Source organism: Aethalodelphis obliquidens, unplaced genomic scaffold (assembly GCF_003676395.1).
Source record: "Aethalodelphis obliquidens isolate GAN/ISIS:26980383/991018 unplaced genomic scaffold, ASM367639v1 scaffold3, whole genome shotgun sequence".
NCBI lineage: Eukaryota > Metazoa > Chordata > Mammalia > Artiodactyla > Delphinidae > Aethalodelphis > Aethalodelphis obliquidens.
In genome coordinates this window covers 54,053,620-54,076,925 of record NW_020837947.1, presented here as the reverse complement: position 1 = coordinate 54,076,925, position 23,306 = coordinate 54,053,620, and positions in this window count along the sequence as shown.

The window sequence follows — 23,306 nt, the reverse complement described above, 5'->3', positions numbered from 1 at the left end:
CTACCTGGACAAATTCTACTTCTTATTTTCAATAAGTGTCAGACCCCATTAAAAAAGGCTACTTGACTAGTTGCAACAGAGACTACATGGCCCACAAAACCTAAAATATTAGCTATCTGGCCATTTACAGAAGTTTGCTAATTCCTGATCTAGGGAAGGATTAGCAAGAAATGCACTCGGAGAGGTAGGCGCTTTGCTATTATGATAGAAATACCTCAGAGTGCTCAAAGCAATCATTATCGCACTGTTCTGATTTGAATATCCATAATTATAGAATGATAGAAGCAAAAGGTACCTCAAGAGACAAATCTGCCATCATTATATAAATGGATTACGCAGGTTGATAGGACATTTTCCACATCATTCACCATTTACTTTTTCCATTAGTAATTTCCTTGGATGAAGTAGAACTTGTCTCTCAAATAGACGCAATAGACACATAGTTATTTCAGCTAAACAATAAGGTACATTTTGATAGCTTACAATGCCACTCAGCTGTGGAATATGTAAAAGAAAAACAATACATGAATGATATCTACCCATTTATAATCCGTCTGCAGGGTAGGAAAAATAAACAGTGATACATGAAAAGAAAAAAAAAGAGGAATATAAAGACCCCATATAATCATGTGCCAATATAATACACATCTTATGAAGAATGAAGCGTAATTTATAAATCATGACTCTGAGCTACCAAAGTCATGGGACTGTTTAATGGGGTTGCATAGGAAATGACATAATGCAATACAATCAGAAACATTTACCTTTGAGGGCTTTTTTTTTTCTTTATTTTTCTTCCTTGACCCCAAACAGGGAAGGAGGGAGTCATGTAACACAAAGGAAGAAAATACATACCGTAAATATTAGAGACAGATGGCTTTACCTGAAAGCTATTTCTACTGGGGAGAGCCAAGTGGGGAAAAGTAAGATCAGATACCCAATTCTGGCTGTAAACTTGAAAAGTTTTAGCTGCAAACATTAAACACTTTCTGCAGCTACTAATTAGGGAACTAATCACTGAAGGATACCACAATTGTGGTGCATCAGTATGAAATAAGGACCACATGGAACTCACAACCAAAAATGAGTAAAGCACAAGAAGATATTCCAGGCCAGAACTGAGCAATTTACCTTTGAGCCCTACTAAGCCAAAGTTCTGATGAAGTGAGTTTTAAGCCCACTATAGGCCTTAGGTAAAAAAGATGTGTTCACAGATGATACCTAGATTTAAGTATTTTCTGGTTTTTTTGAGACAGGAGGAATTACCCTTCACCTTCCTAAAGACTATATATACTTCTGCTATTTCTTTTGCTTAACAATTTTCTCAACCTCCTATATTGCATAGGCTCTGAGATGAATCTCTAGGAGTGGGGCAATTTTGGACATTCCTGGAAAGATTTAGACTGTGAAATAGGGTCCATACATCCCAAACCGGTAAAATAAACTCATCAAAATTCTTAAATATATTTCAGTCTCGGGCTTCCCTGGTGGCGCAGTGGTTGAGAATCTGCCTGCTAATGCAGGGTACACGGGTTCGAGCCCTGGTCTGGGAGGATCCCACATGCCGCGGAGCAACTAGGTCCGTGAGCCACAACTGCTGAGCCTGCGCGTCTGGAGCCTGTGCTCCGCAACAAGAGAGGCCGCCATAGTGAGAGGCCCGCGTACCGCGATGAAGAGTGGCCCCCGCTTGCCACAACTAGAGAAAGCCCTCACACAGAAACGAAGACGCAACACAGCCAAAAATAAATTAATTAATAAACTCTTACCCCCAACATCTTAAAAAAAAAAAAAAAAGAAAAGAGAGAAAATGCACCCTCCATTAAGTGGAGTCCTCAAAAAAAACCTATCAGATTATTTAGTTGTAGTTTTGCTGGGGTCATTAGAATGAGCTAGACTCCGTCACACCTTTTCTAAATGCCTTATAATAGTGAACTTTACGTCAAAAAGAACAAGATTTTTTTTTTTAAAGGTATACAATTTGACTAAATTTCATACTAGAGCTCGATATATTTTTAGTATTGCATTAATTTTACTAAGAAAAATAAACAACACAACTTAAATACACGGTATATTTTACTGGCAGACTTCACATTCACAGACTCTAAAATATATAAAAATGAGTGAAATTTCTGTCAAAAGGAGAAATAAGGCGTTGATTTTAAATGTTATGTTTGTGCAAATATACCTCACCCAATTTTTTCCCCATAACAGTATATTTGTATATTCAACCAATTAATCAATATCTATGAAGAGCCAAGTAAGTAGTAAGACCTACGGGGAAAAGGGTTTTATTTCCGCTCTTAAAAAGCTTACAATATTTTGGGGGGAATAAACAATTAAGAAAAAACAACTAATACATAGTGATAAAAATAAGTTTCAAGTGAGCTGGAGTTAAGTCAGTGAAAATTTTGGTTACAAACTATAGGTATTTCCTTAGGGTATAGTATCATTTAAATTTTTATTAAAAGCCCATTTAGACTTTTGGGTTTTGGTGATTACACTGGCTAGACTGTTTATATATATAAATAGGAAAATTTTATAGAACTTTCAAGAAAACCTACCGATTCTACCCTGCTGGGAGTTGAATACAAGAGACCCTATGTGATCAAGGCCCATGTAGAAGCACTGTTTCTTTACCAGGTCTGACTTCAATTCCCAGGAAGCTGTGGGGTAGTTTGTTAATGCATACATTTTGTAAATAGAATTTTCAAAGAATGTTCATGGTTGGGCCTCCTGTTGTTTTCTATTGGTTCGAAAGGGGGCCTTCACAGCTGCAGAAAGCAGCCTGTAATTATCAAATTGGCTTTTCTCTACAGGTGAGGTAATACTAACACATGCAATTTCTGGCATTTTCACAGGAACAACAAGCCAATCATTTGCATTTTCACATTAGGTGTGAAAGTTTCCTCTCTGGGTCTAATATCAAACCACTGAACCTGAACCAGATCAAGGGCATCAGAATTAAACTGCCAGTGGGTAGGTTTGCTCTTCCCTGCCCACTGGTTTTCACTTATCAAATATCCCTCTATCAAAAGTATCAAAGGAACTGGAATGCTGCCAAATCCAGATATACTAAGGAAGGTACACTTGACTAAATCCAAACAGGAAATAGAGGATTTTGTAGGATCTTACAATAAAATTATACCTAAATACCACCACTTAAGACCATCATGATTAACATTATGACAGTGAATATGAAATGACTAGAGTAACTGAGCATCGATTTCTAGATACAACTCAGTATTTGAAAGCCATTATATTGACAGATTTTTTTAAAAGTTAGCATAAGGAAAAACAGTACAAATGACTGATCTCATACTTTGTATTGTCACAAAGTAATGACACAGTATGGGGGCTCAAATTGAGTCTTAATCACAACATACAAACCACCACGATGGAAATAAATTTGAAAGCTGATCAAAATCTATTAAATGACAACACGGCAAAGTAGATGTTTATGTTTTAATTACAATTACTAGAGTGTGTCAAATGGGTGGTTCTTATAGCTTATGAAGATTGGGTCCTTATAGAAATGAGACGGCTTGAACCGTTTGATAAGAAGGCTATTTCTGCTGGACACACATCATTAACTTGATTTTATCTCTTCTGTAAGATATTTATTAAGCTACAACTAAATATATTTATTAAGCTTCAAGTAAAGCATGCATTTTAGTAATTTTCAAAATGGAAAGTGGAAAAAGAAAAGCTGGCATTTATCTTGTAAGATGTTAATATCTTGAGCTAGGGCCCATATTTAAACATTAGTTAATTCTAGCCTAAAACCCAATAATCATTATGCTTTGCCATCAGTTATGGTACAGTAGGTCTTTGTTCTTTACAAATTTAATATTTACTATTTCAAGGATATGCTACTGGTGGTGATTATTCATGACACAGATTATTCTATTATTTTTTTCAACTGTAAATTTGAATCATGTGTGCTAGAAAGCTGACCATTTAAGGAAGCCTCTGAAGTAGGACATGCACTCACTCCCCACACATTTACATGTAGCATTGTACACACAATAATTCTATTGTAATGATAAAAAGAACTTTCTTAGGTTAAATAGGCATTGGGTTACCTTTTGTTTGATATCTATATGAAATATATGACTTTCATCCCTAATATGACTAAAAGGAAACCATTTGCCTATACTAATATGTCTGTTGTCATAAATTTAAGGATTGGATAGAATATCCAGAAGCTATGCAGACATAGATCATGAGTCTACTGTATATTCTAAATAGAACAGAATAGATGTTTGACGTTTGTTAATATTACACATGATCTTTGAAAGCGGCTAAATTTATGCATGGCACTAGAATATATGATTTCCAACATTACAAAGAAATCCACCCCACCCTTGTAAGAGCAGTAAATCACATATGTGAAAAACAGTGGAGAATTGGTTGAGATGCAAATATTGAGGGATTCAGCTAGGTTCACACACTAGCTAAGAGTGGGCTTGGCTCAACATACAAGTCAGACGAGTTTAACACTAAGATTCCAATTGAAAATTATTGAATGTGTGTTGCAATGAATTGCTTACAGTTGGTACCGTACACTCTAAGGCTATGAATGTCAAAAAACTATTTTAGTAAAAGACAATATTGAACATATGCTATATTTTTTTTTTTTTTGGTGTACACGGGCCTCTCACTGCTGTGGCCTCTCCCATTGCGGAGCACAGACTCCCGATGCGCAGGCTCAGCGGCGATGGCTCACGGGCCCAGCTGCTCCGCGGCATGTGGGATCTTCCCGGACCGGGGCACGAACCCGTGTCCCCTGCATCGGCAGGCGGACTCTCAACCACTGCGCCACCAGGGAAGCCCTGAACATATGCTATTTAAACCCCAGGACAGGTTCTGAATCAACTTAGGATATATAAATCCACAAGAGAACATCACTTCTACCCTAACAACAACAATAACAAAAAGTAAAATAAAAACTACAGAATCATAACATTTCAAGCCCATAAGAATAAAGTAGGAGAAAGTAAAAGAAAACAACCGAAACATTAATGTGTCCTTAAACATCAGGAGATGACCAGGGTGAAAGTTTAGAATACCTGGGACAAGGTGACTCTGTAATCACCGTTTGGTTTTTCACTACAAACCTCCATCACGTGCTCATGGAGGCAGTGCAGGAGGCCAACACAGCCCCCGTCATGGTGCACAGGCATGAATTCATACTTGTTCCTCTTACTTTTTCTTATGTGAAGCAAAAGCTGTAAGCCAATGGGTAAGGGACAGGAAAACTAGCTTCTACTTCCAGCAAAGGTAAATGGGAGAAGCAAAAACTGTCTGACCCTGACAAAGGGTCAGGAAACCTCCCCTTCACCTACCACAAGCCTTGCCTCAAAGAACAAGCTCCAGGACTCTCCTGGAACAAAGGGACAAAATCCTCTGCCACCAGTCCCAGGCCAGGGCACACTTTTTCTGATGGAGGTACAGAAGCAAATTTGTTTGCCCAGTGAAAAAGGTCAGCTTCTGTTGCCGGAGGGGCAGGAAAATCTATCCAAACCAGGAATCTCACAGATACAAGACAGAGTGTGACTGTCATGGGGGAGAACAAGGATGATGAGAAAGACTCATTAATATGAGTTGAGAGGACTCACCTAAAGCTGAGGCTGGATCATAAAATCTTAGAGATATCCCTTGTTTTTACCATATGCCTCATACCTAGTAACAAGCAAATAGTAAATGCCACTGGGAAATAACATGGAAAAGATTCCCTCTACAGTGTAATTGTGCAGTCTGCTGAAAGCTTAGCATGGAACAGGAATGCAAAGAAAATCACCCCAACACACTCAATAAAAGGTAGCAGCAGCCCACTGCTGGGGAATTTATAACCTGTGATGCACTAAATGTATAGCAAAATCAAACTCAGGTCAACACCTGTCTAGTTTGACTCAACTCTCCATTTATAGAAGCCTGACAAAAGAAGAGGCAGGCACCTTTCTAGCCAGAGATACTATTTGCCTCAGTCTCTACTGTTCTTTTATACATAATTCTAGAATTCAGTAAAAAATGATCACAAACACACATACACAAATATAGCAGGGGAATAAAATGAATATTTGTCAAGTGGTAAAGCAGACAACAGAACCAGACACTGAGATGACTTAGATATTGGAACTAGCAAAGACTTTGACTGCCAATAATATATTAAAGTACATAGTGGAAAAGGACAACATGCAAGAATAGTCATCACAGAATTTCAGCAGAAAGATGGAAACTATAGAAGGTAGTAAAATTGAGATGAATAATTCTTTATCACTACATAGGACACACCAGAAGACAGAACTGGTGAACTTAAAAGCAGGTCAATAGAAAATTTCCAAATTGAAATAAATAGAAGAAATAATGAGTGGAAACAAAACCAAAATAGAAGTGTGTATCCAAGAGCTGTGGGGCAATATCAAAGGATCTAAACCCTGGGCAGAGATTGCTAGTTTTCTTTGAGTATCTCTTCTTTCCTTCTGACATGAGTGTGGAAAGTATAGTGAGACATATGGATACATGGATAGAGACTGTATTACCAGCTACTTTGAATCTAGGAGTAGTCATGCAGCCAAATGAGGGTCAGCGGGATTTGAGAAGATATATCTGTGATTTTTAGGTCATGCTCTAAAGAAAGAGGAAAGCTCTTCTCTTTTCTTTACCCTATTTACTGGCTGAATGGAGGCATCACACTAAGGATCATAAAAGAAACAATTTATAAAAACCTGGGTCCTTGGCACCAGCAACTTATCATCTCAGCTCTGGACTAATTATACTTAGCCTATTACCTGAGAGATTAAAAAAACATGTATTTTTCAAGACATTCTTATTTGTGGTGGTGTTATTGTGGCCAATCATATGTATTCTAATGAATATAAGCACTCAGCTAGTAAACATTTAGAGAGAAATTTAAATTACTTTATAGTTTCTGGATATAAAGCTAACACAATTAGTGTCACCTCTCACAGGTAATCATCAGAAAATACTGAAAGAATGGCAGGACATGTTATTAATCATGAGAAAATCTTTTCAAATTTAGACAAATACAGGCTAACTAGATAACATAAAATATTTAACAGCAAAATTTTTATTTCTAAACTCCACTCAGAGAGAGATCAGAAACTAATTACATAGCAGAAATACATATTGGCTCCTCCGAATGCATAATTAAGTTAGGGGAAAGGTCACTTTTCAGAATTATATAATTCTAAAGCCAACATTTGAATACTATGATAAATGTCATGATTAGAAACAGAAAAACGATGCATCTAGAAAACACAGGACAAAAACAGCTAGAGAAATGACTAACGTAACCAAATATGTAGTTTGGTAGCAAATTCCATTAAAAAGTTGGTTCTCTGAAGTAATGAATAACTCTAAAGTAATTTCAGTCTGGGCAAATAAATACTGTCTAAAATTATGTAAAGCCACTGTGAAACACAAATCTATTAAATGTTCCAAATATCATCCCTTGTAATATTCTTAAGTTTATTCTCAATATAAACTATTATAACAAACTGCCAATAAAACTAGTAATCTAATTTATAATTTAATCCTATTTTCTTCGTTCAGTTGTCCACTCACTGAAAAACATAATTATTGACTATTTATGATATGCAAAACTCTATATTGTTCAAGACACAACATATTGTATTTCAAAATGTTTCAGATGATTGCGTTGATTTAAATATGAGTAAGGAATATATTAAAGTTGGTATATAACAGAAATAAAAAATAAAAGCTTTTTCTTTTTTTTAAGAAATCGGTAACATTTCATCTTTGACTAGATTCCATGAGCAAAGGTATTATCACTGGGCAAAACTGCATTTTTATAGAACCTAAGAATTGAAAAGAATGTGGAATGGAAAGGTCGAACCATGAAACCCTAGAATGTGATAGTAGTTTTGTAAGAGAAACAAGTATGTTGTGAGACATAGAAAGAGCACTTATTTGGGAGCTGGAAAACCTGAGTTCTATTTCTTGGTTTTGCACTAATTCTTTATGATCTTAGAAAAACCATTGTGCCTTAGATTTCTCATTTACAAGAGGAGGGTAAATTCTAATGATTTCTGAGTTTTCTTCCACTTCTTTCGTAACATAAAGTTACGTTATCTGTACATATGCATCACACACATGGTTACATCCCTGCTCTAAACCTTTATTCTGAGGGTCCTCATCCACCCTCTATTTTCACCAGATAAATTGTGACTATCAGTAAACTGCTCTTTGAGTTTTTATGCCATTGGAGGTGTTGAAAATGGGCTCCTCTTGAACACAAATAATGAGGATTCAAGAGGCAGCCGGCCAAGGTTAAGAGCAACCTAAAAACACTATGCAGAGTAAACCTAGTGGGACTACAGTCTGCACATTCGCCACGCTCTAATAAACTGGCCTAACCAGACTCAGATCCCATGAGTCGTTACTCACACAGATGCTCTAGTTAACTTTAAAGAGCTATGGTTATAGAAAGTCACAATCACAATGTCCATGGATTGAACTATGAATATCTTAACTTTTTCCTGGCGCATTCTCAGAATATTTACAGGTGCCACCCCAGGGACACTCAAGTTAGTAAACTGAGGAGGCAAATAATATGAAGTGGGATTAACAGTCAGTGCTGTTCTTTGAGACACAAAGGATTTTGTTTCAAGATTCTTAAACCTTTTACATATAAAGGCACACTCCTCAAGCGGAAGGGAGTTAGCATATTTTACTACTCCACTTTCAGACACAGAGCAACACAGGTGCAGAGGGATTTGGCAACCTGTCAAAAACAGGCCAGCATCAGAGTTACGAATAAAAAGAATCCAAATCCTATTATAGAGATGTTGTACTATTCCAAAATAAAGTTGCACAAAGAAATGTCAATCTGACTTTAAAATCCCAGTGTGAAGACATTTATTTTTGAGAAACTTTAAACCTGGAAAAGGTTGAAAAATTCCTTTGTGGAACACACATTCCTTGGAAATCATAAGAACAATATGGACGACTTGAATATTTCAAAAGAGGTATTAATCTCTTTATTCTACATGTGAATTTACACCCCACTTCATTCCATAAAGGATTTGAGGTATCATACAGAACTAAAATCATATAATAAAAAGGGATGGGAGGAGAGGAAAGCGCAAATAAATAACACTAAAAGATAAATGGTAGTCAAATAGTAAAATAAAATAGAAGAAAGTTAGTATATGGTAATAGTTACAATGCCCCTTTTGTGTTGAAAAAGCAAGAAGGAAATCATGACAATTACAAAATTACTTCTCCCACAATATAAACATATAATATTTATTTAAAAGAAGCGTGAGTTTACCTAACATTGCGAGTTGAAAATTTTTTCCCTGGTTTCACATACAGCCTATTCATTGATTGATGAAGTGGAAGAAATTATTAGACAAAACACAATATCTAGTACCTTATGATGGGCCATAACATCAGAACTGACTTTAGAAAATTATTACAAGCCCTACAATGGGACAGTGTAAAGGCTATGATGGGAAGTGTTAGTGGTACATAAATGATGTCCTCAGAATACATAGCTCTAAAGCTCTATGATGGTTTTACTTTCACACAAAAATTAATTTTTCTATTTATCTAGGAGTTCTTATTTCGAGGCCCCAAGATAGCCTTCAGAGGGGGGTACAGGAATTCTAAAATTGAATGCACATTTGGCGTGTTTGCACATTCCCTTGGAAGGAGAATTCATAACTTCCATTGTATTTTCAAGGATCCTCAGCCCCAAAAGGTCAGTTGCCACTGAAGTTGAAAAGAAAGTTGGTAAACTATTTATCTTGCAGTTAAAATTTCATTTGGATTATTTTTTAAACTTATTTTTTATTTTTATTTATTCTTATTATGTAAGTTTCAGGTGTACAGCATTATAATTTGACATTCATGTATACTACATAGTGATCAGCACAAGTCTAGTTACCATCCATCACCCACAGTTGACCCCACTCTCTTTTAAACATATTTAAACTCAGGTTATGATGCATTGGGGGCAGCAAATTAATGACTAAGTGATCAGTGTTATGTATATTTGCAGCGGTCTGAAGTATAGGTTTGTGTTGCTAATTACATGCATAATTTGGGACTTTTGAACTTTCTGAAGAAAAATAAAAACCTTCTGAGAAGAAGATTGAAAGACATGAAGCAGAATAGTTAGGAAAATTAAGGGAACTAAGTCAAACTAAGATAGAGCCAAGTTCTAAAATTACTTTTGCCTGAGAATACAGTTAAATGGGGAAACTAATACACCTTTCTCATGGGTTGTTTTGAGAATTAAATAGCTATTATATATAAAGTGCTAAATTGTGGTTTTTCAATTATTATTATTATTATCTGTACTGCTACTACTATTACTATTATGAGGTCTGCATCTGTGTGGAAAAAGTGAATAACTATAGGGAATTCTGAGATATTCCCTTTAAAATAGCTTTATTTACCTTTCAACAAGTGAATAAAATAATTTTAAAATAGTGTTTAAAAAATAATAATAAACATCATATGGCACACCTGCTGTATATATTTGGTCTAGAATATGATTTGTATCAGGAGATTTTTCTGCATACTAAATCATTCCAACTTTAGTGGTTTAAAACAATAGACATTTATATTGCCACCAAGTCTTCAAGTTGGTCAGGTGGTCCTTCCAACCTGGGCCAGACTTGGCTGATCTGGGCTGAACTTGCTCATGTGTCTGAGGTCAGCAGTAAGTTAGCTGAGGCTGGCTTATCTAAGAGCTGTACTCACATGTCTGCTGGTTGCCTAGCTGTTGACTGGGCCAGGGTTAACTGCACCATATGTAGTCCACCACCCAAATAATTAGTTTTTTCATATGTGGCTCAGGAAGCTTTTAAAAGGGAGAACAGAAATATGCAAGCCTTCTTGAGGTCTAAGCTTGAAATGGGTGCAATGCCACTCACACACGTTTAATGGGGCAAACCAAATCACAAGCCTACACCAAATTCAAAGAGCAAAGAAATAAACCACACCTCTTAATGAGAGGAGCTTCAAAGTCACCTTGCAAAAGGAATGGGAACACACAGAAGTGTGGGAATCTCTCACCCTTTTTGTAATGCACTGCATTATTAAGTAAAAAATTTTAAACTCTCCACAATGTCCATGGAAAAATTTGAATAAACCCCCTAAGAAAAATCTAAATTAAAGTGGTATGATGACACATTTAATATGTTAGATGTAAAATGTTCTCCTATGTGAATAAATAAAATAAATAGAACTAATCTGCTATTTAGGGTTAGCAAAAATGTTTTGGTGATAGTATAAGGAATACCTTTCATCTTGGGGAGATGAATGTGGTTTCTGGTACCAGGACCAAACATCTGTTCACACTGTGACCACAGCATATAAAAGGATATTTATTGAGTTTTGCTATTGGAGAGCATAATCCATATAGCTAATCCTATAGGGCCTCTGGGGAGCTAATATCATGTAGACATTAAGAGAAGACTGAAATCAGACTGTTTAAACTCAAATCCCGTTACCTCTTACTAGCTGTGTGACTTTTAGCAGGTTACATAATCTTTCTGAAACTCTTTCTTTACGGGTAAAGTGGGGATGACAGAAATACCTATCTCGTAGAAATTTTACATAAAATGAGTTAAACAACCAACTAACTAAAGTTAGACAACCAACCTAAACTTCTTGTGCATAACACAAATCACACAGTAGATCATTCAAGAAATGTTGCTTAAGGCTAACAGACATAGAGAACAGACTTGCAGTTGCCAAGGAGGAAAGGGGGTGAGGGAGGGATGGATTGGGAGTTTGGCATGAGCAGATGCAAACTAGTATATAACATATAGAATGGATAAACAACAAGGTCCTACAGTATAGCACAGGGAACTATTTTCAATATCCTGTGATAAACCATAATGGAAAAGAATATGAAAAAGAATGTATATATAACTGAACCACTTTGCTGTACAGCAGAAATTAATACAACATTGTAATCAACTATGCTTCAATAAAATAAGTTACAAAAAAAGAAACGTTGGTTATTTTTATTGTAAATATTAAAATCCAATTTAAAATTAAAAGGCCCAAAATATATTGTGAAATATTATTTGAAATCCACTGTTATCATAGAAAATTCATATTGACCTCAACTTTAAAGTAGTATTAAAATTTATATTCTAAAGGAGCTGAGGACCCAGCTGTTGAAGGAAGTCATCAAGATGTGATTGCCAGTTGATCTGTGAGCTGGACTGGGGCAAATGAAGGCTTCTTACCCCCTGCACTGTCCTTGGAATGTGTGTTCTGCTCGCCTTCCCTGTCCCAGAAGCTGCTCTAAGGATAGTCTTGAGATAAAAATACGGTGTTGTGACTGAACCCAGTTAAGGTCTTCGATGCATGTGACTAAACCCAATTAGGCCTCTATATAAATTTTTAAGGTTCTGGCAGGCAGATGCAGGTATCTACTCATCTTGTGGTCACCCACGACAAGCCTTATAATTAAGTTCCCTTGCTTATTAAACCTGCCACCTGCCCACCTAGAGCGGTCTGCCTCTTTTTCCAATCTCCCCTTGCCCTCCATATATGGGGGCCAATTTCATATTTCACCTGGGATATTCCTGAGGTTGTGAACCAATACTACCTTATGATGTGCTTAGCCAGTAACAAACTCCTATTTACAAAGACATAGAATAAGAAACAATAAAAAAAATTATGTCACTCAAGATGATAAAAACTATAGTAGTGAAAACAGACTTCCTGTAAAGAGCTTAGAAATCTTCACTCCCATTTTTACAGCAAGAAAGTGCTGGAAAACCTGAAAATCAATGACTTTTCTTGGACCCGTCAGAGACTTGAGCTCAGGGCAAACTACCATGCCAACATCTGGAGAGACAAACAAATACAGAGAGTCATAGCAGAGATGTGTTTACCTGGAGCAGAGGCTGCTTATGCCATAAAATGATAGAAAAGTTAAAAGGTAACTTTGATAACTTTCTGGGAACTGTGTTGGGCTAGTGTGAGAATGAGAAACATCTAAGGGCTACAGTCTTAGGTGGGGTCTCATACATTCACAGGATTTACCTCCAGAAATTTCACCAGGTTTGTATAGTGAAGATCCTAGAAAGACTACCAGATGACTCTGACAGAAGGACTAAATAAATAAACCTTGTGAAATAGTCCCAGAACATTCTCCATACAGAGGTCTACTTTCACTTAGAAAGAGCATTTTGCCAGAGATTTATCCAACCTGGGGGAAGGGATTTCTCCCAATCCAGCCCCCTTTCTATCTCACTTAAGGCCAGTAGGAGTGGAGAAATTTGTAGAGTGAAGGTCCCAGTCCATAGACATAGGCCCAGTTAAAGACTGAGATTTAACTGGAAGATAATAGAACTCTCCCATTTCCTCATGCTTTACCACTACACCAACAGGGCTCCAAAAGGTAATAGTGGATCACTGTCAAATCATGTACAAAACACAACTGTCTCTGAGGAAGTGGCTTAGAAAGCCTCAGGTGAGGACAAGAAACAAAAACAAGGTCATCTGAGGCACAGGAAGCCTGTGGTACCTATAGTTATAGAAAACGTTAAACAAAGCCCAACTTCTAGCCAGATTAACATAAATTCTCAGAGAAAGACAAATATCATATGATATCACTCATATGTGGAATCTAATTTGTTTTAAATGACACAAATGAACTTATTTACAAAACAGAAACAGACTTACAGATATCAAAAACAAACTTACGGTTACCAAAGGGGAAATGCCTGGTGGGGGGGATAAATCAGGAGCTTGGGATTAACATACACACACTACAATATATAAGACAGATAACCAACAAGGCCCTACTGTAGAGTACAGGGAACTCTACTTAATATTCTGTGATAACCTACATGAGAAAACAATCTGAAAAAGTATTAATCAACACATATATGTAACTGAATCACTTTGTTGTATACCTGAAACTAATACAACACTGTAAATCAACTACGTTCCAATAAAATTTTTTAAAAATCTTGATCTTGATGACATGAAAAAGAAAACATAAATTCCCACAGAAGAGGCCTATTTATCTGTAGTGTATCCTATCTTGTCCATATTTCAACAAAAAAAGTATAAGATACATTAAAGACAAGAAAAATTATCTAGAAAGACAAAGTAATCATCAGAATCTGATTCAGATAGATACAAATGTTAGAAGTAACAGGATTTAAAATAACTAATGTGTTAAGGGCTCTAATGGAAAACTTGGACAACCTGCAAAGACAGGTGGCTATGTAAGCAGAGAGATGGATATTATAAGAAAGAATCAAAATAAAACACTGGAAATAAAAACACTGTAACAGAAAGAATGTATGTAATTGGCTCCTTAGTAGACTCAATAAAGTTGAGGAAAGAATCAGTGAGCTTGAAGATGAGTTAATAGAAAGCTTCCAAACTGAAAGTCAAAGAAAAAAAATGGAAAAACAACACAGCACCTGTGAGAAAATTTCAAAAGTGTAACATATGGTTAACTGGACTAACAGGAGATGAGAAAGAGAACAGAGCAGAGGAAATCTAAGGAAAAAACTAAATTACTTAAAGAAATATAATTAATAAACTAAGAGAGAAGATAACATGGAGACACATAAAATACTCAACTAAAACCAAAGAAAACAGTAAAAGAAGCACTGGTAACAAATAGTAAACAGTTTCAAATACAGTAGATGTTAAACCAAATATATCAATAATCCCTTTAATTGTGAATGGTCTAAATATAAAATTAAAGGACAGAGACTGTCAGAGTGAATAAAACAAACAGAAAAAGACTCCACTATATGTTAGCTATAAGAAACTCACTTTAAACATAAAGACTCAGATATGTTAAAAATAAAGGAGTGGAGAAAGTTATACCATATAACATTAATCAAAATAAATATAGAGTTGTTACGTTAGTTTTAGACAAGAAGACTTCAAAACAAAGGAAACTATCAGACATAAAGTCAGGCACCACATAATAGTGACTGGGTCAATTCTCTAAGAAGCCATAACAATCCTAAACATGTATGTACCTAAAAGCAGAGGGTCAAAGTATGAGAGGCAAAGACTGATACAACAGAGAGGAGAAATAGACAAATACACTATAATAATTGAAGGATTCAAAACCTCTCTATCAGTAACTGAAGAACAAGCAGGCAGAAAATCAACAAGTGTATAGTTCATCAAAATAGCACCATCAATCAACTCGATTTAATTGAGATTTATAGACTATTCCATCCAACAGCAGATTATGCATTCCTCTCAAACTTGTATTGAACTTTCACCATGATAACCCACATTCTGATCCATAAATCATACTTTAACAAATTTAAAAGAATATAAATCATACAAAGTATGTGCTGACACTATATGGAATTAAACTAGAAACCAATTAAATTAAACTAAACTCAAAACTAATGAAACAATAGCTTAAAAAAATTAGAAATAACACACTTCTAAATATCACATTGGCCAAAGACAAATCTCAAGAAATATATTTCAAAATATATTTTGAAATAAAAATGAAAATATAACTCTTCAGAATTTGTGGGATGCTTCTCTTTTAAGCAGTGTTTAGAGATAAATTTATAACATTAAATGTATATATTGATATTAGAAAAGAAGAAAGAGCTAAAATCAGATCTTAAGAAGAGCAATTTAAGCCTAAAGGAATCAGAATAAAAGATGTAATAAAAATTAGGGCAGAAATCAATGAAATTATAAGCAAGAAAATATTAGAAAAAAATCAACAAAACCAAAACCTTTTATTTTAAAGATCAGTAAAACTGATAAATCTCTAGTCAGGCTAACCAAGAATAAAAAAAAGATAAAAGACACAAATTTCAAACATCAGAAATGAGAGAGAGGTCCATGGACATTTAAAGGACAAGAGTAAACTACTATGAACAACTCTATTCCTACAAATTTAATAATTTAATTAAATGAACCAATTTCTTGAAAGACACAAAACACTGAAACCCAATTAAGGAGAAATAGGTAACCTGAATAGTCCCATATCTATTGAAGAATTTGAGTCCACAATTAATAACCTTCCAAAAAAGAAACCATTAGGCCCAAATGGTTTAAGCAGTGAATTCTACAAATTTTAATGGAAATATTTTAAAAAGCAAAAATAAATGAACTATCAAGCCACAAAAACACATGGATGAATCCTAAATGCATATTATTAAGTGAAAGAAGCTGGTCTGAAAAGCATATGTATTGTATTATTCCAATTACATGGCATTGTAGAAAAGGCAGAACTAAGGAGATAGTAGAAAAGATCAGTGGTTGCTAAGGGACAGAGGGGGAGTGGAGGAAGTTTTAAATATGTAAGGTACAGATGATATTTTTAGAGGGGTGAAACTATTTGATATAATGCTGTAATTAAGAATATAAGACACTATAAGAATGTCAAAAGCCATTGAACTTTACAGCACAAATAGTAAATCTTAATGCACATTAAAAAGAAAAAAAGCGCTTCCCTGGTGGCGCAGTGGTTGAGAGTCCGCCTGCCGATGCAGGGAACACGGGTTTGTGCCCTGGTCTGGGCGGATCCCACATGCCGCGGAGCGGCTGGGCCCGTGAGCCATGGCCACTGAGCCTGCGCGTCCGGAGCCTGTGCTCCGCAACGTGAGAGGCCACAACGGTGAGAGGCCTGCATACCGCAAAAAGAAATAAGAAAAAAAAAATCTAAGAGGTCAGAGGAATCCCGGGATGGGATGAAGAATATGGCCGAACAATCTTACTGTATTACAAACACATGACAGAACTTCACTGAACCCCTTCAATGAATTTGGGTGCTGGAAGGGAGCCACTGAGTTACATAACTGGAAATGAGTGGATTCTGTAAAATTAATGACAAAAGAAAGTGTACATAAGAACTGTACTCTAGCTGATAAAGTTGCTTCTCATTAGGGTAAGGGTACAGGTTAACAATTTTGATACTATTATACATGTATACTGGATTTTAAGACTTAAGTAAATGTTTGTTGGATGGTGGAAGTTAGGTTTCTCATGGCTAGAATGGGATTTTACAGGTCAGAAAGGAGAGGAGGCTAAAAGTGGTCCATGTGATACTGCAATAGAGTTGAACACAACAGTATGAACTCATGTTTAGCTTAACATAGATAGGGATGGTTACATATATAAATATTTATAGACATATGTACAAATATGGGTTAGTATTTATATATACAATTTTTTCCTGTCGGCTGAGAGGGCCTGGAAGCAATAAGACTCAGTAACAATGAGCATACCTAGCATCCAGATCTTGGTTTCTAATACCATTCTCCAATAAAAGGAACCAGAGTTCCTTGGAAAACTAGATTATCCTAGGAGTGAGTGTAGCTTATTTCCCCAGAGCGAGAAATACACAAAATGAGCCTAGAGCACCTTGTAGTACAAGAGGGTAAGGAAGTGTTCAGAACACACACACACACACACACACACACACACACACACACACACACAATAATAATGCGGGGGGGCGTAGATAATTAAGAGACACAGAAGCCAGCTGAAAGGGCTTCCAGTGGCAAAAAATAGAATAATTTGAGCAACAAAATTAAGTATCAGATGATAACTCAAAGTATAAAATAAATATCCATGCCTCCCTATTGATATAAATTATTGAATCATTAAATAAATTGGGGAGAAGAGAGAAATCTATTCAAAGGAATTCCAAGTAAATTATTTAACTACTCCCTACTAAATGAAAGAAATATAAATCCCCATTCCTTCAATATGAGCTATGCATAGTTGACTTCCTTCCAAAGAGTATAGTATGAAGAGGGATAAAAATGTGTCACTTTACATTAGACAAACCTGAAAAAAATCCACGTAATCAAAGTCAACATCAACAGTCACAAATCATGTTGATAGTGTATACCCTTGATATGATATGGCGAAAATAGCGCTTTACCTCTGTGTTCTTCCTCCCCAAAACCCATAACACCAGGCTCATCATGAGAAAAACGTCAGAGAAATTCCAGTACAGGAGGATCCTACAATATACCTGACCAGTAAACCCCCAAACTGGTCATGAGAAACAAAGAAATTCTGGGACATTATCACAGGGATAAGAGAAGCCTAAAGAGACATAAAAATGAAATCTAATGTGATATTCTGGATGGATTCTTAAGAAAAAAATTGAAAAATAGGTAAAAACTAAGAAAATCTGAATAAAGTATGTTCTTTAGTTAAAATAATGTATCAATATGTACTATACTAAGTTATCAATAATAGGAAAACAGGTGTGGGGTATCTGAGAATCTATGTGCCATCTTTGCTATAATTTTGTAAATCTAAAATGTTCTAAAACAAAATGCTTATATTAAAAAGATAGCTATAGTATTGACCAACTTAGATCAACTTTACTTAAACTTGCTTGCTTCTCAGGTAGAATATTAGACTGCTGGGTCTATTTTATGCGAATTGCCCTTTAGAAAAATCAGATAAAGTGTATTATGCAGCTATGCAATTGATATCAAACTTCTATTGTGTTATTTCTTCCAGTGTGCTTAGAATAGAGTGAGCAAGGGAGAGAGCAGTAGGAGTTGAGGACCAAGGGAAATAAAACTCAGCGCAAGATTGTGTAAGGCCTTATGGAGTTGCATTAATTTTTTTGAAATGTAGTTATTATGAAATACAGAGCCATTAGAAGAGGAGTGACTTAAGAATTCTCATTTGAATTAAAATGAAAAAAATGGATACTCCAGATTCTCTATTAAGAATATATAAAAGAGGCCAAGGACAGGTGTAAAAAGGCCATTTACAAAAACAAAGACATTTTAATGACTGGACCACTAAAAGTGGATAAAGGTAGTCAGATTCAGGTGATATTTTCCAGATAGAGCCAATAGGATTAACAACTAGAAAGACTGAATTGGCATTAACTAACTTGATGGACACTATAACTTCACACGATGGAATACAATACAGCCATAAAAAGAAATAAAGTACTGACACAACATGGATGAACCTTGAAAACATTCTGCTAAATGAAAGAAGCCAGAAATAGAAGGCCACATACTATGTAATCACACGTATGTGAAATGTCCAGAAGAGGCAAATCCACAGACACAAGGAGACTAGTGTTGCCAGGGGTCAAAAGGTTAGTTTTGGATATAAGCTTGATATGTGGATTATAAATAAGGGAGTTGAGGATGTAAACTGAGATGCCAAGAAGGTAATCAAATATGATTCTTAAAGTTAGGGTTTGGCCTGAACTGAAGATACAATTGTAGGCGTGATCCGTGTACACATGGTATTTAAAATCTTGACACTAGATGAAATCAACAATGGAGTAAATGGAAACAGAAAAGAGAAGTGGTCCAACGAGCTCTCGGACATGTTAAAAGGTCAGGAAGAGGAAGCAGAACTAGCAAAAGAGAATAAGAAGAAGTACTAGTGAAGTGTCCTAGACACCAAGGGGAGATAGAATGATCACCCAGGTCAAATACTGCCGATGCTTCACGTAAGATGAGATCGGAGAATTCAGAATTAGATATCAGGACTTTGGTGAACATGATTAGAATAGTTTCAGTGAAGATGTGAGAAAATATTCGAGTTGCAGTGGTTCAGGAAACAATGCTAGAAGAGGAATTAGAGAAGATTTCTGGGAGACTCTTTAAAGGAATTGGTATCTTAAAAGAAAAAGAAATATGGAGGAAAAACATTCAAGAAAGATTTGTATTTTATTTTGCTAATGTTGCTGTAGACTGCAGAAATACACAGCATTTGTATAGTGATGGAGACATCCAATAGAAAGGAAAAAAAGAAAGTTGCAGGATAGAAAAAACAAAAATACTACAGCAGTATCTTAGGTTACACTGGAGAGGATGGAGCACCGCCATGAACAAGTGAGGAGCTGACCTTAGGGAGGAACACGAAGAGTTCACCCACAGTGATGGGAGGGAGGGCAGAGTCGGTGGGCATAGGTGGGTAAATGTGGTGAGAGTGGATGAAAGTTATCTTCTGTCTCTATTTTTTCCATAACATAGAGACCAATTTCATCAGCTGAAAGTGAGGATGATGGAGTGGTTTAAGAGGTCTGTGCAAGAGAAGAAAGTTAGAAATCATCTTATTTAAGAGTGGGCGATTGGGCTTCCCTGGTGGCACAGTGGTTAAGAATCTGCCTGCCAATGCAGGGGACACGGGTTCATGCCCTGGTCTGGGAAGATTCCACATGCCGCAGAGCAACTAAGCTCATGCACCACAACTACTGAGTCTGTGTGCCACAAATACTGAAGCCCGTGCGCCTAGAGCCCGTGCTCTGCAACAAGAGAAGCCACCACAATGAGAAGCCGCATGCCACAATGAAGAGTAGCCCCTGCTCGCTGCAACTAGAGAAAGCCTGTGCACAGCAACGAAGACCCAAAGCAGCCAAAAATAAATAAATAAAATAAATTAAAAAAAAAAAAGAATCCACCTGCCAATGCAAGGGACACGGGTTCACACGGGTTCAAGCCCTGGGCTGGGAATATCCCACGTGCTGTTGAGCAACTAAGCCCATGTGCCACAACTACTGAACCTGCATTCTAGAGCTCACGAGCCACAACTACTGAAGCTCACATGCCACAACTACTGAAGTCTGTGCACCTAGAGCCCGTGCTCTGCAATAAGAGAAGCCACCACAATAAGCCACCACAATGAGAAGCCTGCGCACACACCGCAATGAAGAGTGGCCCCCGCTCACTGCAACTAGAGGAAGCCTGCACACAGCAACGAAGACCCAATGCAGCCAAAAATTAATTAATTTTTAACAAAAGAGTGGGAGATTAATTGTACTAGGGAAATACAGCATAATAGCTAGACCTCACACTGATTGTGAAGCTAAAATGAAACCAATCAGCATGTATTTGTGCATATGTCTTGTTTTTTTTGTTTGTTTTCTGGCTTTTTTTTTCAGCCTTGTTCAACTGCAGGGGTGCATGCGCAGGAGAGGAGAAGATTTTATATTAACTGAAGTTGGTGGTTAGTGAAGAAAAGAGCATGAAGTAAGGCTGTTGAGGCTGCTGGCAAGGAATGAATCGTAATAATTTTAACTCATGGAGTTTATGCTGAGTAAATGAGAAAAAGAGGAGTACCTACTTTGGGGGCTACGAGAGGTAATGAACTGGAAAAACAGAACATGGTGGTCAGTGAATGGGATACTTGGTAATGGGATTATAGAAGGGGTTCAGTTATTGTTAATGGAAACATTTAGAATGTGGCATGAAAGTGAGTTGCTGAGCAAGGGGGTATGGCAAGATCATAAAAGCAGAGAAGATCGAGGAACAGGTGGCTAGGATGTGGGAAGGACCATCTACATTGATTTTGATATTTTCAAGAATGATGACCTAGGTAGTGTTAGCAAGAGTCATACTCAGTCATGGGCCAAAGTCTTTAAGAAATGAAAAAAAAGTGACTAAAAATGGGGAGCAAGACAGGTAAGGGTAAGTAGATGATTTGTAACAAGGCAGGACAGTAGGAAAGTTTGATGACATGAGCTTCACGCAAATGACTTTTAGAGAGAAAGGAGGGAGAATCCTTGGACATTACAGAGGAACAAGGGACCCCCCCCCGCCCACATCCAAGCCCAGAGGTACAAGACAGCTAGAGAAAAACATCCACCAGAGTGATGCAGGAAAGCAGTGTCCTCAGAGGAGAGACTGAGGAGGTTTCAAGAGAGCACAGCAAGAAAGCATAGGAAATTTCACAGACGAGAGAGATATAGAGAATAACTTCCACAGGCAGAGTAAGAGTGTTTCAAGAAATTACACAGCAGGGATTAGAGTCTGTTGGACGAGGGATAATACTGTGACCTATACAAGTAAGAATAATGGGCATGGGCAGGACCTGGAAGCAACCTAAGTGTCCATCGACAGATGAATGGATAAAGAAGATGTGGCACATATATACAATGGAATACTACTCAGCTGTAAAAAGAAGCAAAACTGAGTTATTTGTAGTGAGGTGGATGGACCTAGAGTCTGTCATACAGAGTGAAGTAAGTCAGAAAGAGAAAAACAAATACCTTAGGCTAACACATATATATGGAATCTAAAAATATGGTTATGATGAACCTAGGGGCAGGACAGGAATAAAGACGCAGACGTAGAGAATGAACTAGAGGACACGGGGAGGGCGAAGGGGAAGATGGGACGAAGTGAGACAGTGGCATGGACATATATACACTACCAAATGGAAAATAGCTAGCTAGTGGGAAGCAGCCGCATAGCAGAGGGAGATCAGCTCAGTGCTTTGTGTCCACGTAGAGGGGTGGGATAGGGAGGGTGGGAGGGAGACGTAAGAGGGAGGAGATGTGGAGATATATGTATATATATAGCTGATTCACTTTGTTGTACTGCAGAAACTAACACAACACTGTAAAGCAATTATACTCCAATAAAGATGTTAAAAAAAATGAAAAAATTAAAAAAATAAAACTTGCCACTGACCTAAAAAAAAAATAATAATAATGGGCATGGTAAGACTGGTCCTGAAAATTCTAAGGCAGAGAGTGAAACCAAGCAGGACCCTGTGGGGCTCCTGGGCACAAAAGCCTTTTTATGCCCCCCTCCCATCTCTTGATTACAGGAAATAGGCCTCATTCAGCCTCAGTGACCTCCCCTGCTAACGGGCAGGTTCAAATAGTTGCTAATTAGGGAAGAGGGAATGCGCAAGACAAGGGAGGGGCAGTCAAGAAAGAGCCTTGGGGCAGGGTTCTGGTTCCCCCTCAAGGGATACACATAACATATCTTTGAGCTGTTCTGCAGATACTGAAACCCCCACCAGGTGGGAGAAGCTAACTGTATGCTCCCCACAGGCACGTACACCCCAGACATGTTGGAACAGAAGGTCGATGATGCTGACTCCCACTTACCTCCCCACCAACCAATCAGAAGATTATCCGCGAGCTGATCACGTCCTCTTTGAACCATTACTATACAACTCCTCACAACGCCCCCCAGGTCGGGACACACAGTTGTAAGGGCATTAGCCCGCTGTGGCCCCCCTTGCCTGGCAAAACAGTAAAGCTGTTCTTCTCTACTTCACCCAAAACTCTGTCTCCGAGATTTAATTCAGTGTTGGGGTACAGGTGCCGGATTCGACTTCAAGAGTAGGCCTGAGCCGTGAGGGTGCAGGCACTGGGGAGTCACGGTCTCACCTGTGTTTTGGAACTCCTGTTTTATTGTTTTCTTCAAACTGACCTTCTAATCATCCGTACAATATAAAGAATATTATTGGGGTCTGGGCTCAACAGAATTTAGCCAAAATTGTTCCAGGATTAAAAATCTGGAAATTTAAACCGCCTATTAATGAGGAAC